Source organism: Macaca nemestrina, chromosome 15, assembly GCF_043159975.1.
Source record: "Macaca nemestrina isolate mMacNem1 chromosome 15, mMacNem.hap1, whole genome shotgun sequence".
NCBI classification, from domain to species: Eukaryota; Metazoa; Chordata; class Mammalia; order Primates; family Cercopithecidae; genus Macaca; species Macaca nemestrina.
The window spans coordinates 62714928-62731685 of NC_092139.1; positions in this window are offsets into that span (position 1 = coordinate 62714928).

Below are 16758 nucleotides of genomic sequence, written 5' to 3' on the forward strand. Positions count from 1 at the left end.
AATGACTCAGCCTTCCCTTAACTCCTGCCCACAGTGCAACATGGGCAGGAGGCGAGTTGTGGGGGAAATATTAGGTCGGTGCAAAAGTTACCGCAGTCTTTGCCATTGAAAGTAATCGCAAAAGCCACAATTACTTTTGCACCAACCTAATACTTCCAGCCCACAATACATGGGAGTCCTTGAATACCATATTTACTTTTTAGTAAAGAACCAACCCAACTGAAAAATTGAACTAGGAAAAAAATCATAACAGGTTCCAACTATTATTTGTTTGTTCATTCATTTTTCCATGCAGGATTTTAGCTAGTGGCATTAAATTAACTGTTTCCTAGAAAATAAAACCACTACAAAGAAACACCATTGAGGGCATACTTTAAGTTTAAAATTTTCATTAATACCTGAGGACTATTTGAAATGTGAAGTCATGAACCAAAGAGAAGTGAAAGGACTTTTTAAAAAAAGCTGATCAGAGACACTGTTTGAATCTTTGCCTGGTGATTGGGATAGGAGGTTAAAGATTTTAAAGGTTCTCAAACCCCTCCTCTTCCTCAGCCTAGTTCTAAGGGGAAAACGGAATTCCTAGGCAGCTTGGCATGAAACAATCACATTTCTTTTTTCCCCTGCTATGAAGATTATAAAGCCCTAAGAGATTAACAAAACTCTCTACTCAGATTAAAGATCAAAACTTGATACCCTGAACACCAGGGTGCGTGGAGTGGGACGCGAGGAGCAATGTATTTCCTAATTTGGTAACATATAAACTGAGAAGGTTAGGATGGAACATGAGGGTCTTAAAAATTCAATTCTAGTGGGTCCCATTCAGAGACAATATTTAATATATGGTATTGCACAGGCAGCAGCCCATCAGAAATAGCACTGGCCAGGGCACTAGGTCAGGGACCTAGAGGCTCCCTGCTAAGCCATGCATTGACCTTTGGTTTCCAGATTATAAGCAGGGTAGTAGAACACTGAAAAAGCTCCAGTCATCAGATATTTACCACCAAGCAGTATTTTAACAATTTATACAGCTCTCCTGGAGCATACCAGCTGCATGTCAGCCCCAGTCTGACCTTTCCAGGCACTAATGATTAGCCAGGCCCATGACCATTATGCCCCCAGCCTTGCTTTCCGACATCATCCAATTTCAGACAATCACTTAGCTCTTGCCACTTTATACCAAGGGCCATCCAATTCTAGAGAAAGCATTCAGGAAGACAGAAATCCTCTTCCTAGACTATTCACCATAGTCACACTAGAAACATCAGATGGGGAACAGGAGTTTTGATTTAGCATTTGGCATTCCCACATTCGCTCAGGAGTAAACAGAAATATGAAGCAATAGGATTTGAAAGGAAACTCACAAAATTTAAATGTTTAATACCACTTTCATCATGTCCTTCTCTGACTACACCTTGGTCTCCCCTGGACAGGTAAATTAGATTGGAATATGTTCTATATCTTCAAGCTGCACATTTAAATCAGTGTCATTTTAATTCTTGTGAATATGTGTGAATAAGACTATAAAATTATTGAGGGAAAAATACTTAACCAAAAAGAAACGTTCACTGGTGACATCAACCATAATGACCAGGATATAGGGACTTGTTTAATTATTACTAGAAAAAGCAGATTATCTTTAATAGTGTTTCATATTTCATGTTTTCCAATATACAGTAAGTCTTTCTCCTTCTTTTTTCCTTATGGGCTTTGAGTTTTAATACAAGTCTTTTTTTTTTTAAATTTATTTATTATTATTATACTTTAAGTTGTAGGGTACATGTGCATAACGTGCAGGTTTGTTACATACGTATACTTGTGCCATGTTGCTGTGCTGCACCCATCAACTCGTCATTTACATCAGATATAACTCCCAATGCAATCCCTCCCCCCTCCCCCCTCCCCATGATAGGCCCCGGTGTGTGATGTTCCCCTTCCTGAGTCCAAGTGATCTCATTGTTCAGTTCCCACCTATGAGTGAGAACATGCGGTGTTTGGTTTTCTGTTCTTGTGATAGTTTGCTAAGAATGATGGATTCCAGCTGCATCCAAGTCCCTACAAAGGACTCAAACTCATCCTTTTTTATGGCTGCATAGTATTCCATGGTGTATATGTGCCACATTTTCTTAATCCAATCTGTCACTGATGGACATTTGGGTTGATTCCAAGTCTTTGCTATTGTGAATAGTGCTGCAATAAACATACGTGTGCATGTGTCTTTATAGCAGCATAATTTATAATCCTTTGGGTATATACCCAGTAATGGGATGGCTGGGTCATATGGTACATCTAGTTCTAGATCCTTGAGGAATCGCCATACTGTTTTCCATAATGGTTGAACTAGTTTACAATCCCACCAACAGTGTATAAGTGTTCCTATTTCTCCACATCCTCTCCAGCACCTGTTGTTTCCTGACTTTTTAATGATTGCCATTCTAACTGGTGTGAGATGGTATCTCACTGTGGTTTTGATTTGCATTTCTCTGATGGCCAGTGATGATGAGCATTTTTTCATGTGTCTGTTGGCTGTATGAATGTCTTCTTTTGAGAAATGTCTGTTCATATCCTTTGCCCACTTTTTGATGGGGTTGTTTGTTTTTTTCTTGTAAATTTGTTTGAGTTCTTTGTAGGTTCTGGATATTAGCCCTTTGTCAGATGAGTAGATTGCAAAAATGTTCTCCCATTCTGTAGGTTGCCTGTTCACTCTGATGGTAGTGTCTTTTGCTGTGCAGAAGCTCTTTAGTTTAATGAGATCCCATTTGTCAATTTTGGCTTTTGCTGCCGTTGCTTTTGGTGTTTTAGACATGAAATCTTTGCCCATGCCTATGTCCTGAATGGTACTACCTAGGTTTTCCTCTAGGATTTTTATGGTATTAGGTCTAACATTTAAGTCTCTAATCCATCTTGAATTAATTTTCCTATAAGGAGTAAGGAAGGGATCCAGTTTCAGCTTTCTACTTATGGCTAGCCAATTTTCCCAGCACCATTTATTAAATAGGGAATCCTTTCCCCATTTCTTGTTTCTCTCAGGTTTGTCAAAGATCAAATGGCTGTAGATGTGTGGTATTATTTCTGAGGACTCTGTTCTGTTCCATTGGTCTATATCTCTGTTTTGGTACCAGTACCATGCTGTTTTGGTTACTGTAGCCTTGTAGTATAGTTTGAAGTCAGGTAGCGTGATGCCTCCAGCTTTGTTCTTTTGACTTAGGATTGTCTTGGAGATGCGGGCTCTTTTTTGGTTCCATATGAACTTTAAAGCAGTTTTTTCCAATTCTGTGAAGAAAGTCATTGGTAGCTTGATGGGGATGGCATTGAATCTATAAATTACCTTGGGCAGTATGGCCATTTTCACGATATTGATTCTTCCTATCCATGAGCATGGTATGTTCTTCCATTTGTTTGTGTCCTCTTTGATTTCACTGAGCAGTGGTTTGTAGTTCTCCTTGAAGAGGTCCTTTACATCCCTTGTAAGTTGGATTCCTAGGTATTTGATTCTCTTTGAAGCAATTGTGAATGGAAGTTCATTCCTGATTTGGCTCTCTGTTTGTCTGTTACTGGTGTATAAGAATGCTTGTGATTTTTGCACATTAATTTTGTATCCTGAGACTTTGCTGAAGTTGCTTATCAGCTTAAGGAGATTTTGGGCTGAGACAATGGGGTTTTCTAAATATACAATCATGTCATCTGCAAACAGGGACAATTTGACTTCTTCTTTTCCTAACTGAATACCCTTGATTTCTTTCTCTTGCCTGATTGCCCTAGCCAGAACTTCCAACACTATGTTGAATAGGAGTGGTGAGAGAGGGCATCCCTGTCTTGTGCCAGTTTTCGAAGGGAATTTTTCCAGTTTTTGCCCATTCAGTATGATATTGGCTGTGGGTTTGTCATAAATAGCTCTTATTATTTTGAGGTACGTTCCATCAATACCGAATTTATTGAGCGTTTTTAGCATGAAGGGCTGTTGAATTTTGTCAAAAGCCTTTTCTGCATCAATTGAGATAATCATATGGTTCTTGTCTTTGGTTCTGTTTATATGCTGGATTATGTTTATTGATTTGCGAATGTTGAACCAGCCTTGCATCCCAGGGATGAAGCCCACTTGATCATGGTGGATAAGCTTTTTGATGTGTTGCTGAATCCGGTTTGCCAGTATTTTATTGAGGATTTTTGCATCGATGTTCATCAGGGATATTGGTCTAAAATCTCTTTTTTTGTTGTGTCCTTGCCAGGCTTTGGTATCAGGATGATATTGGCCTCATAAAATGAGTTAGGGAGGATTCCCTCTTTTTCTATTGATTAGAATAGTTTCAGAAGGAATGGTACCAACTCCTCCTTGTACCTCTGGTAGAATTCAGCTGTGAATCCATCTGGTCCTGGACTTTTTTTAGTTGGTAGGCTATTAATTGTTGCCTCAATTTCAGAGTCTGCTATTGGTCTATTCAGGGATTCAACTTCTTCCTGGTTTAGTCTTGGAAGAGTGTAAGTGTCCAGGAAATTATCTATTTCTTCTAGATTTTCCAGTTTATTTGCATAGAGATGTTTATAGTATTCTCTGATGGTAGTTTGTATTTCTGTGGGGTCGGTGGTGATATCCCCTTTATCATTTTTAATTGCGTCGATTTAATTCTTCTCTCTTTTCTTCTTTATTAGTCTGGCTAGTGGTCTGTCAATTTTGTTGATCTTTTCAAAAAACCAACTCCTGGATTCATTGATTTTTTGGAGGGTTTTTTGTGTCTCTATCTCCTTCAGTTCTGCTCTGATCTTAGTTATTTCTTGCCTTCTGCTAGCTTTCGAATGTGTTTGCTCTTGCTTCTCTAGTTCTTTTAACTGCGATGTTAGAGTGTCAATTTTAGATCTTTCCTGCTTTCTCTTGTGGGCATTTAGTGCTATAAATTTCCCTCTACACACTGCTTTAAATGTGTCCCAGAGATTCTGGTATGGTGTATCTTTGTTCTCATTGGTTTCAAAGAACATCTTTATTTCTGCCTTCATTTTGTTATGTACCCAGTAGTCATTCAGGAGCAGGTTGTTCAGTTTCCATGTAGTTGAGCGGTTTTGATTGAGTTTCCTAGTCCTGAGTTCTAGTTTGATTGCACTGTGGTCTGACAGACAGTTTGTTATAATTTCTGTTCTTGTACATTTGCTGAGGAGTGCTTTACTTCCAATTACGTGGTCAATTTTGGAGTAAGTATGATGTGGTGCTGAGAAGAATGTATATTCTGTTGATTTGGGGTGGAGAGTTCTATAGATGTCTATTAGGTCTGCTTGCTGCAGAGATGAGTTCAATTCCTGGATATCCTTGTTAACTTTCTGTCTCGTTGATCTGTCTAATGTTGACAGTGGAGTGTTGAAGTCTCCCATTATTATTGTATGGGAGTCTAAGTCTCTTTGTAAGTCTCTAAGGACTTGCTTGATGAATCTGGGTGCTCCTGTATTGGGTGCATATATATTTAGGATAGTTAGCTCTTCCTGTTGAATTGATCCCTTTACCATTATGTAATAGCCTTCTTTGTCTCTTTTGATCTTTGATGGTTTAAAGTCTGTTTTATCAGAGACTAGTATTGCAACCCCTGCTTTTTTTTGTTCTCCATTTGCTTGGTAAATCTTCCTCCATCCCTTTATTTTGAGCCTATGTATGTCTCTGCGTGTGAGATGGGTCTCCTGAATACAGCAGACTGATGGGTCTTGACTCTTTATCCAGTTTGCCAGTCTGTGTCTTTTAATTGGAGCATTTAGTCCATTTACATTTAAGGTTAAGATTGTTATGTGTGAACTTGATCCTGCCATTATGATATTAACTGGTTATTTTGCTCGTTAGTTGATGCAGTTTCTTCCTAGCCTCAATGGTCTTTACATTTTGGCATGTTTTTGCAATGGCTGGTACCGGTTGTTCCTTTCCATGTTTAGTGCTTCCTTCAGGGTCTCTTGTAAGGCAGGCCTAGTGGTGACAAAATCTCTAAGCATTTGCTTATCTGTAAAGGATTTTATTTCTCCTTCACTTATGAAACTTAGTTTGGCTGGATATGAAATTCTGGGTTTAAAATTCTTTTCTTTAAGAATGTTGAATATTGGCCCCCACTCTCTTCTGGCTTGTAGAGTTTCTGCTGAGAGATCTGCTGTTAGTCTGATGGGCTTCCCTTTGTGGGTAACCCGACCTTTCTCTCTGGCTGCCCTTAAGATTTTTTCCTTCATTTCAACTTTGGTGAATCTGGCAATTATGTGTCTTGGAGTTGCTCTTCTTGAGGAGTATCTTTGTGGCGTTCTCTGTATTTCCTGGATTTGAATGTTGGCCTGCCCTACTAGGTTGGGGAAGTTCTCCTGGATGATATCCTGAAGAGTGTTTTCCAACTTGGTTCCATTTTCCCCCTCACTTTCAGGCACCCCAATCAGACATAGATTTGGTCTTTTTACATAATCCCATACTTCTTGCAGGCTTTGTTCATTTCTTTTTCTTCTTTTTTCTTTTGGTTTCTCTTCTCGCTTCATTTCATTCATTTGATCCTCAATCGCTGATACTCTTTCTTCCAGTTGATCGAGTCGGTTACTGAAGCTTGTGCATTTGTCACATATTTCTCGTGTCATGGTTTTCATCTCTTTCATTTCGTTTAGGACCTTCTCTGCATTAATTACTCTAGCCATCAATTCTTCCACTTTTTTTTCAAGATTTTTAGTTTCTTTGCACTGGGTACGTAATTCCTCCTTTAGCTCTGAGAAATTTGATGGACTGAAGCCTTCTTCTCTCATCTCGTCAAAGTCATTCTCCATCCAGCTTTGATCCGTTGCTGGCGATGAGCTGCGCTCCTTTGCCGGGGGAGATGCGCTCTTATTTTTTGAATTTCCAGCTTTTCTGCCCTGCTTTTTCCCCATCTTTGTGGTTTTATCTGCCTCTGGTCTTTGATGATGGTGATGTACTGATGGGGTTTTGGTGTAGGTGTCCTTCCTGTTTGATAGTTTTCCTTCTAACAGTCAGGACCCTCAGCTGTAGGTCTGTTGGAGATTGCTTGAGGTCCACTCCAGACCCTGTTTGCCTGGGTATCAGCAGCAGAGGCTGCAGAAGATAGGATATTTCTGAACAGCGAGTGTACCTGTCTGATTCTTGCTTTGGAAGCTTCCTCTCAGGGGTGTACTCCTCCCTGTGAGGTGTGGGGTGTCAGACTGCCCCTAGTGGGGGATGTCTCCCAGTTAGGCTACTCAGGGGTCAGGGACCCACTTGAGCAGGGAGTCTGTCCCTTCTCAGATCTCAACCTCCGTGTTGGGAGATCCACTGCTCTCTTCAAAGCTGTCAGACAGAGTCGTTTGCGTCTGCAGAGGTGTCTGCTAAGTTTGTTTAGTTTACTGTGCCCTGTCCCCAGAGGTGGAGTCTACAGAGACAGGCAGGTTTCCTTGAGCTGCTGTGAGCTCCACCCAGTTCGAGCTTCCCAGCAGCTTTGTTTACCTACTTAAGCCTCAGCAATGGCGGGCGCCCCTCCCCCAGCCTCGCTGCTGCCTTGCCGGTAGATCACAGACTGCTGCTCTAGCAATGAGGGAGGCTCCGTGGGTGTGGGACCCTCCCGGCCAGGTGTGGGATATGATCTCCTAGTGTGCCTGTTTGCTTAAAGCGCAGTATTGGGGTGGGAGTTACCCGATTTTCCAGGTGTTGTGTGTCTCAGTTCCCCTGGCTAGGAAACGGGACTCCCTTCCCCCTTGCGCTTCCCAGGTGAGGCAATGCCTCGCCCTGCTTCAGCTCTCGCTGGTCGGGCTGCAGCAGCTGACCAGCACCGATCATCCGGCACTCCCCAGTGAGATGAACCCAGTACCTCAGTTGAAAATGCAGAACTCACCGGTCTTCTGTGTCGCTCGCGCTGGGAGTTGGAGACTGGAGCTGCTCCTATTCGGCCATCTTGCTCCTCCCCTAATACAAGTCTTATTTGAAGATCTTAGAAAAGCAGAGCAGCTGAAGAAATGTGTTTTACTTCCTGTTCTATTATTAATATTATTAATGGGTCCATTCTTCAGTCCATTGTTTGCTCTTCCATTCCTCATGTTACCCCCTTTGCTTTGTCTTAAATATCCTTTTTTTTCTGAATGAGTTTCTGTTCACTCATCTTTCTAAATTAAGGTAAAATTCACACTCATATAAAACTTACACACTTATATGAAATTCACTAAAGTGTTTAGTGAATTTAGAAAATGTTTTTAAAAGTCACATACACAGAGATAGAGAATAAAACTCAAGGGGGTAGGAGGAGGAGATGTGAAGATGCAGGTCAGAGCACACAAAGTCACAAATATGTAAGATGAACAAGTCTAGAGACGTAACGTACAACATGAGGACGATAGTTAATAAAACATACTGTATTCTGGAAGTTTGCTAAATGAGTAAATTTTAATTGTTCCTGCAACACAAAAAACAAAACGAGTAACTATGTGACATGATAGATACTTTAATTTGCTTCACTATAGTAAGCATTTTACTATCTACATGTATCCCTTACCATCGTGTTGTATACCTGAAATATACATAAAATTTATTTTTAAAATGTACAATTCAGTGACATTTAGTGCATTTACTATGTGATGCAAACATCATCACTATCTAATTCCAAAACGTTTTTGTAACTACACAAAAAAACTCTGTGCCCATTAAGCAACCATTCCCTGTTTCCTCTCTCCCTCTCAGGCCCTAAAAACAACTAATCTCCTTTTTGCCTCTATTGATTTGCCTATTCTGGGTATTTCATGTAAATGAGCTTGATCAAGATGTGGCTTTATGTGTCTAGCTTATTTCACTTAGCATGTTTCCAAGATCCATCTGTATAGAAGTACCTTTTATGACTGAATTATATTCCATTGTATGGGCATACCATTGTTTTTTATCTATCAGTTGCTGGACATTTGGGTTGCTTTTGAATAATATTAATAATGCTATTATGAACACTCATATAGATGTTTCTGTTTGGACACCTGTTTTCAGTTCTCTTGTACATATCTAGAAGTGGAATTGCTAGATCATATGACAATTCTATTTTTAATTTTTGAGGAATGGCCAATTTTGTGCAGTTGCTGCATCATTTCACATTCACACCAGCAACACACAAGGGTTTCAAATTCTCAATATCCTCACCAACATTTGTTTTCCATTTTCTGTATTACAGCCATCATTGTAGGTATGAAGGGGAATTCATTGTAGTTTGATTTGCATTTCTCTAATGACTAATGATGCTGATCGACTTTTCATGTACTTATTAGTATACCTTCTTTGGAGAAATGTTTATTCAAATCTACTGTCCATCTTTCTCATTTGGTCCTTTGCCTTTCTATTGTTGAGTTGTACATTTCAACTTTAAGTTCAAATGTTTGGCATTGGCTTTTCAAACAAATGACAAAGTTGCAAAATGGACAAAGTGATAAAAATAAAGCAAACCTAGATCACTTGTCACACCTACTAAACAAACACATACAGTAACTTCAGTTTTAGATTTTTGAGTTTCAATATTCCCAGCAAGACAACAGATAGGTAAGGTATTACTAGATTAAATGATTTTTTTTTCAAATTGACAGAGGGGAAAATAATTTATTCATGTACATGCCTACTCAACAAATATTTATTGATCACTCTGTTAGGCATTAGGATGATTGAAAACATTGGTGAAACAGTGTTGGTGTTTATATTGTCCATCCATCCAGGAAGATGCATTATAAATGAAGTTTGTTTATAGAAAATATGTGAGGACAAGTAATTGTGGAAAATCTGAGTTTTAATTTCCTCAGAGTTTAGAAAAATAATGAACTTTCCAAACAGCCTAGAGATAGATAATCCGTTTTATCTTCCCTCAGAAAAGATACTATGTTAAAGAGGAACCACATCTCTCACACCATACACAGGGATATATCACCCAAACTCATCAATACAATGCCTTTGAATAGGTAATTATTAATGAGGAGGTAGCAAATATGTATTGTTCGTTTGGATTGTTAAGGATAGCTCAATGAGGAGCTTGTGGAAACCTTGAATATCAAGGAAATTTTGAACTCAGATGAAAAAAAGATGATTCCAAGTTGGCATTTTTGGATGAAAGATTAAACAAGAAATCTATCAAGCAAAGCATGAATTTTAAAAGGGTGAAAACTGTATATTTTGATTCTCAATGCCTGCATCTGTGGAAAACTCAGACATTGAATTACTGAAGTATACCAATGTCTGGAACTTCATAAACAAGATGTAGAATATAAACATAAAAATAGTATGGGCTGGGCACTATGGCTCACATCTGTGATTCCAGTGCATTGGTAGGCAGTGGCAGGAGGATTGCTTGAGACCAGGAGTTTAAGACCAGTGAGATCCTGTTTCTACAAAAACAAAAACAATTTGAATTACTCTGGTGTGGTGGCATTCACCTGTAGTACCAGCTACTAGGGAGGATGAGGTGGGCAGATCACTTGAATCCAGGAGTTCAAGATTGCTGGTGAGCTATAATTGCACCACTGCACTCCAGCCTTGGCAACAGAGCAAGACCTGGTCTCTAAAAGACAATAATAAAATTAAATTTTAATTTTAAAGTAAAATTTATTAGCATGGAATATACAGGCTTTGAAATCAGACAAACCTGAATTTTAGAATCGACTTTGTGTTTTAAAGTATGTCACTCAGTGAAAATTATTTATAGTTCCTAACTCTTGATTTCCTGAATTGTAAAATAAGGACTAAAATATCTCATTCATTAATGCTTAGCACAATAACTGTAATACATTGATAATTTTTATAATTGTGTTGGAATATGATATAAATGGTGAATGGAGACAGAAGAATGCATAAATAGAGAGGAAAGGAAATCTGAACAAATTATTTTTAAATGGATTTGTTACAGATACAAACTCCATTTTCCAGGAGAAAAGATAATTTTTATAATTGCTACTCTCCATCATTTTTATAACCATTTATTCAGAATAATAGGTGTACAATCTCAACATTGACTCAAATGCAAACTCATTTACCTTGTTCAAGAATTATTAACTCAGCCAACTTTGGCCCATGACATATCTAATTATGCATGTTTAGTTAAAATATTTGAAAAATATAAATCAGTTTTTATTTTATATTAATTCTGTGAGATATGATTTGTATCAAGGTACTAGTGGGAAACTGCAACTGGAGGTCCATAGGTTAAAGAATCAGCTCTATAGAACATTGTAATGGGCTGAATGGTGGATTTTAGGAGCTGCTGATAATCCTGAAGGACACAATTCCCAAACACCATAATCTCAAATGTCAAAAATCTGAAAGATCACAAGTCCAAAAATATAATTCTGGGAAAAATAATTTTAAAATTATTTAAAAGATATTTGCATTTTAAAGGGGATTTGAGAAACATATAAAAACATGACAAAACACTTCATAGATCACTTTACACAATAAAGTAGTCAAAATAACATACATATTTTTGCAAGCATAAGCACTCAGGTATACCAATGACAGTCACATGGTTATAACTGTTATGAGCAGGTGAACTGTACTCACAAAGAAATGAGTCAAAAATTGAAAGGTATAAACACGTATCACTATAGTTGGTAATGTGTATACCCAGCTTTAGAGTTACAGTCATCTGAAATACCATGACTAAAAACCCAAGTCTTCTGATCAGATGGAGCAAAAGTTGTGATGAATCACCACCACATATGCAGTTGTCTGAAGAGCCAAGATTTTGAGAATTGTATCTTACACAAATGCAGATGTATGGACATATCTTTATTTATTGAGACAGTTCCAACATTTTTACATACATACACAAAGCTTGCAAACAAAGTCACATTGTGATAAAGCACTTTCATGAAATCAAATTTGCAAAAAAAAAAAAAAATGCATAAAACAAATTAGAACTCTCTAAAAGTCCTTACATAATTTATATTTCCAGTATTGAAAATAATGCAAGATAAAATATGTAGCATAGCAAATTGTAAGATATATTTTGAAAATTTAAAATAGTGAGAAAAAGAAAAGGAAAAACTAAAAAGGAAATCTGACATATGAAATAGTGTATTACAGGGAAAAATTATGGGCAATTGCAGGGAGATAGTTCACTAAGGGATGGCTGGATTTCATGATCATTAAATATACATTGAAGTCTTGTATCACAATGAACAACTGCTTTTTTTCTTTTAGGACTTGGCCTTCCTCAGAGAATATTCATTTTCTACATGGTGCTGCTCTTTTCAAAATTCTTCTATGATTCCATATACACCAAAACAGGCATTCCCTATTAAATCTTCCTACCTTCAGTGTCATGCTTCTATGTTGTTTTGGGTATGTAGAAATCCATTCTACATGCGTTTATACATAGACCAATTTGGCAGAAATAATACTAGTGATCAAATAGTAACACCACTGTATAAGTGTCTTCTTATCCTACCATGCATATAATTATTTTTGAACCAGCCAGTAGCTTTGCTGGCTTCCTCAACAAATGTGGCTTTAATTTATTAAAAGTTCCTGAAATGTCATCTGCTGAAAGGAATGTCAATGCGGGCAAATGATGCATTTTTTAAACTGAAGTTTTTGTCATTGCTGTACATCATGGTCAATCAACTCGTCTGAATTTTCTGCCAAATGCTTTGGGCTCAATGGAAAAAACACACCTTACTGGTAATACTTTCACATTCTCTTTTAGCAGTCTTGGTCATTCCTAGTTCCAAATCTGTCATTATGGTTTGGGGATTCAATTGAAATCTATTTTCTTCTGTGTAAGGACGGTAACAAGGTAATAGCTCCGCCTAACATGATGCAACTGTCTTGTGACTGTGATTATCGGGATTTTAGACACCAGGAATTTTAAACTTTAGAGATTTTGATCTTTGCGATTTCAACATTTGGGAATATAGCCTGTAGGACTGTGTCTTTCAATATTATGATCAATCTCAGGCTCTGTGAACCACCTTTCTGCTTTGCCCTCTGCTCCCCGTTAAATTCTGCCAGAGGAAAAGAAAGATGTTCACTGAGGTCTGTTTCCTTTCGGTTTTCCGTTACTATAAGCATCATCTTAACAATGACTTCAGAAGCAGTTGTTGTTCCAGTAGCAGAATTTGAATTCAGTTAAATCTAGCTTGCAGTTAACTGCTTCAGTTCAGTCAGAAGCAGTTGTTGTTCCAATAGCAGAATTTGAATTCAGTTAAATCTAGCTTGCATTCACTAAGGGGCATCAGCGCCAATTGTCTGTTTCCATCCCCTCAAGTTCATGGGTCCCACCCCCAGAGATACCCTCCTCCAAACTTCTAAATTGTGATAGTTCCATTATTTGCCTTTGTTTCTCAACCCAGGAGCTGGTAGTTAATTCCTGCTGTTGTACCCTTCTATAATACTTTAATTCTCTCTGTTTATCTTTCAATTATTCGATGCCCTTTGGCAATGGTCTATATTAAATTCTTTCTGTTAAAATGATTGCAGTGGTTTCTGTTTCCTGCCTGGACCCTGACTGATACAGGTCCCAGGATAGTTGGTTTCTGGTACTATTTCTCATCAATAAGACTGGGAGCTCCCAGAGCAGCTGCAAAGAAGCTCATTTCCATCACCAGGAAGCCAACAGCAATTACTGTGTCAGTACTACCAACAAATCTGGTCTCACGCATTCTTCCAACCAATGTGAATCCAAGTGAATAAAGCCTCCAGAAAAATTAACCTCTGAAAAAGGTAAATCTAAAAAGACATAAAATAGATTAGTGTTATCCTGGGGCTGGATGTGAGAACAGGTACTGACTGCAAATAGGTACAAGGAAGATTTTGGGAGTGGTAGAAATGTTCTAACACTGATTTCAATGATAGTTTTATAAATACGCTAAAAATAATTGAATCATTTTTTAAAGTGGGTGACTTTTGTGAAATAAATGATGCCTCAATAGAGGTATTTTTTAAAAAATCCACCTTTGAAATGTAACAAAGGACCCTGTGATCAGGGCCTATCATGGAGAGTGCAAGAGTGTCAGTTAAGTCAGGATTCTCATGCAAATCTGGACTTCTAATGTTTTCTCCAAATGTGATGCTACATACATACACCAACAGGACTGAAAGAACATGTTCATCACCACTAATTGTTAAAACACAAACACAGATTTTGTAACCTGAGGCCTCTTCACCTCTGAGATATTTATCTTCACTATCCAGTACATACATATTAATAAAATAGGACTTCTCTCTTTAGCATCTCAGCTAATCTCCAAGGCCAAAGACAGAGGAGGAAGAGGAGGGTTCACACTTAACTAAGCAACTACTATGGAAGAGGCATCATACTCTTGGCTTTATACCATCATTCAATCTCACTTTTATAATAGCCCTTTGTGATGGGCATTTCAACCCAAAATTCTACAGAGAAAAAAGGTGAAGCATTTAAAAGTAAAGTAACTTGCCCAATATCTTGTACTTAGTAAGTAGGATAGTTCGATTTAAAATTCAATTTTCTTACGGGAAATGGCATTTCCATTAAAACCTTGAAGTCTCTTCAGCGCGGCATTTCTAAGGGCCAAAAGAGAATTCAACAGGGCATCTTTGAATGAAAAAGGATAGCAGTCAAATCAATTTACGTAGCACATCAGTGTTTAATATCATATACATTATGAAGGTGGAATCTTTAAGAACTCTCAAAGGGTAGGCATTCCACATTGTATTTTACATAAGCAGATATTTTCCCCCTGATTACTTTAGGTTATTTTTTATTGAAATACTTGAAAACATTTTGCTTTATGTTGTTTTAAAGCATTCTGTGCTGACAAGTGGTGAGCTCAGAAAATTCAGTCCATTTTTCCCAAACCTATGGAAGTAATATTGTGCATGATTACTTTGGTAGTCCCTATGATTATGACCACACATTTAAAGTTGATGTTCCACTACGATTACCCAAACCAAGACTATTAACTTAAAACACACATCTGAAGATCGAAATGTATCTTCTCAATTGAGAAAAACAACAAAAAGAAATAGTATGTAAATTTGTTAAATCAATTTTTAAGTTATTAAGGGAAATCATCGGAATTGTATTGTCTTTTGCATGGAAATAAACTTTGTCATTGTTTAGAATAGAAGGACAAAAGTAGCTAAAATAATTTGTTTCAAGTCTAACCATGCTAACATTTCAAACAGAAATTTGAATATCTAGGTCCCCAATTCCAATATCTTACTCATAATGGGAATTGTTTAAACATTTGAACGAAATAAGTGTCATTTGCCTTGTTGAGATAGATATTTCTAATATGATCGAAAACTGATGTTAAAATTACATCCCTATCCTGAGGCAATAGCGTAGAGACCAAGTCTACTTGGTGCTTTGGTTCATATAAAGGTCATTGTGATAAAAATCTCAATGACATGCAATTAAAAAATTCACATTGTCTATGTTGGGTGAGGAAAGTAAAGGCACAACTGTAGTTGTGAAGCTTAACTGAGGTTGGCGAGGACTATTTCTACTGAAACAAACAGCTTTTTATATAAAAATACTGTTAATGGTTACCGTAGATAATTTGATTGAGAAATTGGCGAGGTAAATAAATTTTTTCTTTTCATATTATATTATTCTGTGCTTAAACTTTAATTAAAGTGCTGGAACTTTTATCATGGGTATGCATTTCTTTGTTAGTGGAAGAAGTAATTACTTAAAATTTATTTTAAAATAAGAAGCAAAAATGACTTCTAAAAAGTCACATAATTTTTAAAAATAATTTTCATTACAGAGAGGTAATCCAATGCCAGGACACACGTGCTCCCTGGGATAAAACTGAAATATCTACAAAAACAAAATAAGAAGAAGCCATTTTAATGCCTAGAGGAAGAAAATACAGAATATGTGGATTCTGTGTGACCTTTGAGTAAGCCAGTGATGCTCCAAGTACCCATTCACAATGAGATCAGGAACCTGTGATGGAATAGAAACTAATACACTACTTTCTTCTATGAGCAAGCCTTGCTACCAAAATAAATAAACAAATACATAAATCAGATGAATTGAAAAGCATGCTTAATGGCTAAATTAATTTACACCCTGATGCAAACTGGTTGCAAACAGTTGGCCAACCAGAGACCACACTATGGGTAGCACTGAAATCGGCATACACCAAAAATAAATGGAAGGAGGAAGGATTACAGAGTGAGTCAGTCAGGGTTCAATGTAGGAAACAGAACTCACTGTAGACATTGAAAGCAGAAAAAGATTTAAAACAGAGAATTTAGTGCAGACAGAAATGGTGGAAGGAAGAATAATGTGCAACAAGTCCAGAAGCCGCCACTTAGCCAATTTGAAGAACTTCCATCATAACTACAATCCAGAGATCAGAGAGTTAGAATTGCTGTCACGACCACCACTACCTTTTAACATTTATGGATCTAGTGACTAGACAGAGGAACACTGAGTCTGGTCAATTCAATGGCTTCTAAATCTTCATGAGCTTGCTTGCCAGCTGAAAATGACCTCCACCTCTGCCCTCCCTATATGCCCATATTTGTTTGGTACATCTCCTTAAAGGGTATTCATTGGGATCCACACCTTTGGGTTGAAATAAGTTCTGCTTTGCGTATGTTCATTCTGGAGTCCAGAATGAAAAAGTGGTGGCTGTTCATGGAATGTCCGAGTCGTGGTGATGAAGCCAAACACAAGCACATATAAGGCTCCTGCTCACATCATATCTTCTAGCATCTCAATGTCCAATGCAAGTCACATGGCAAAGCCCATTTTCAAAGATCTACATTCTATCCCCAATAGAAAAGCACGGTAATACTACACAGCAAATGGTATCAATATACTGTCA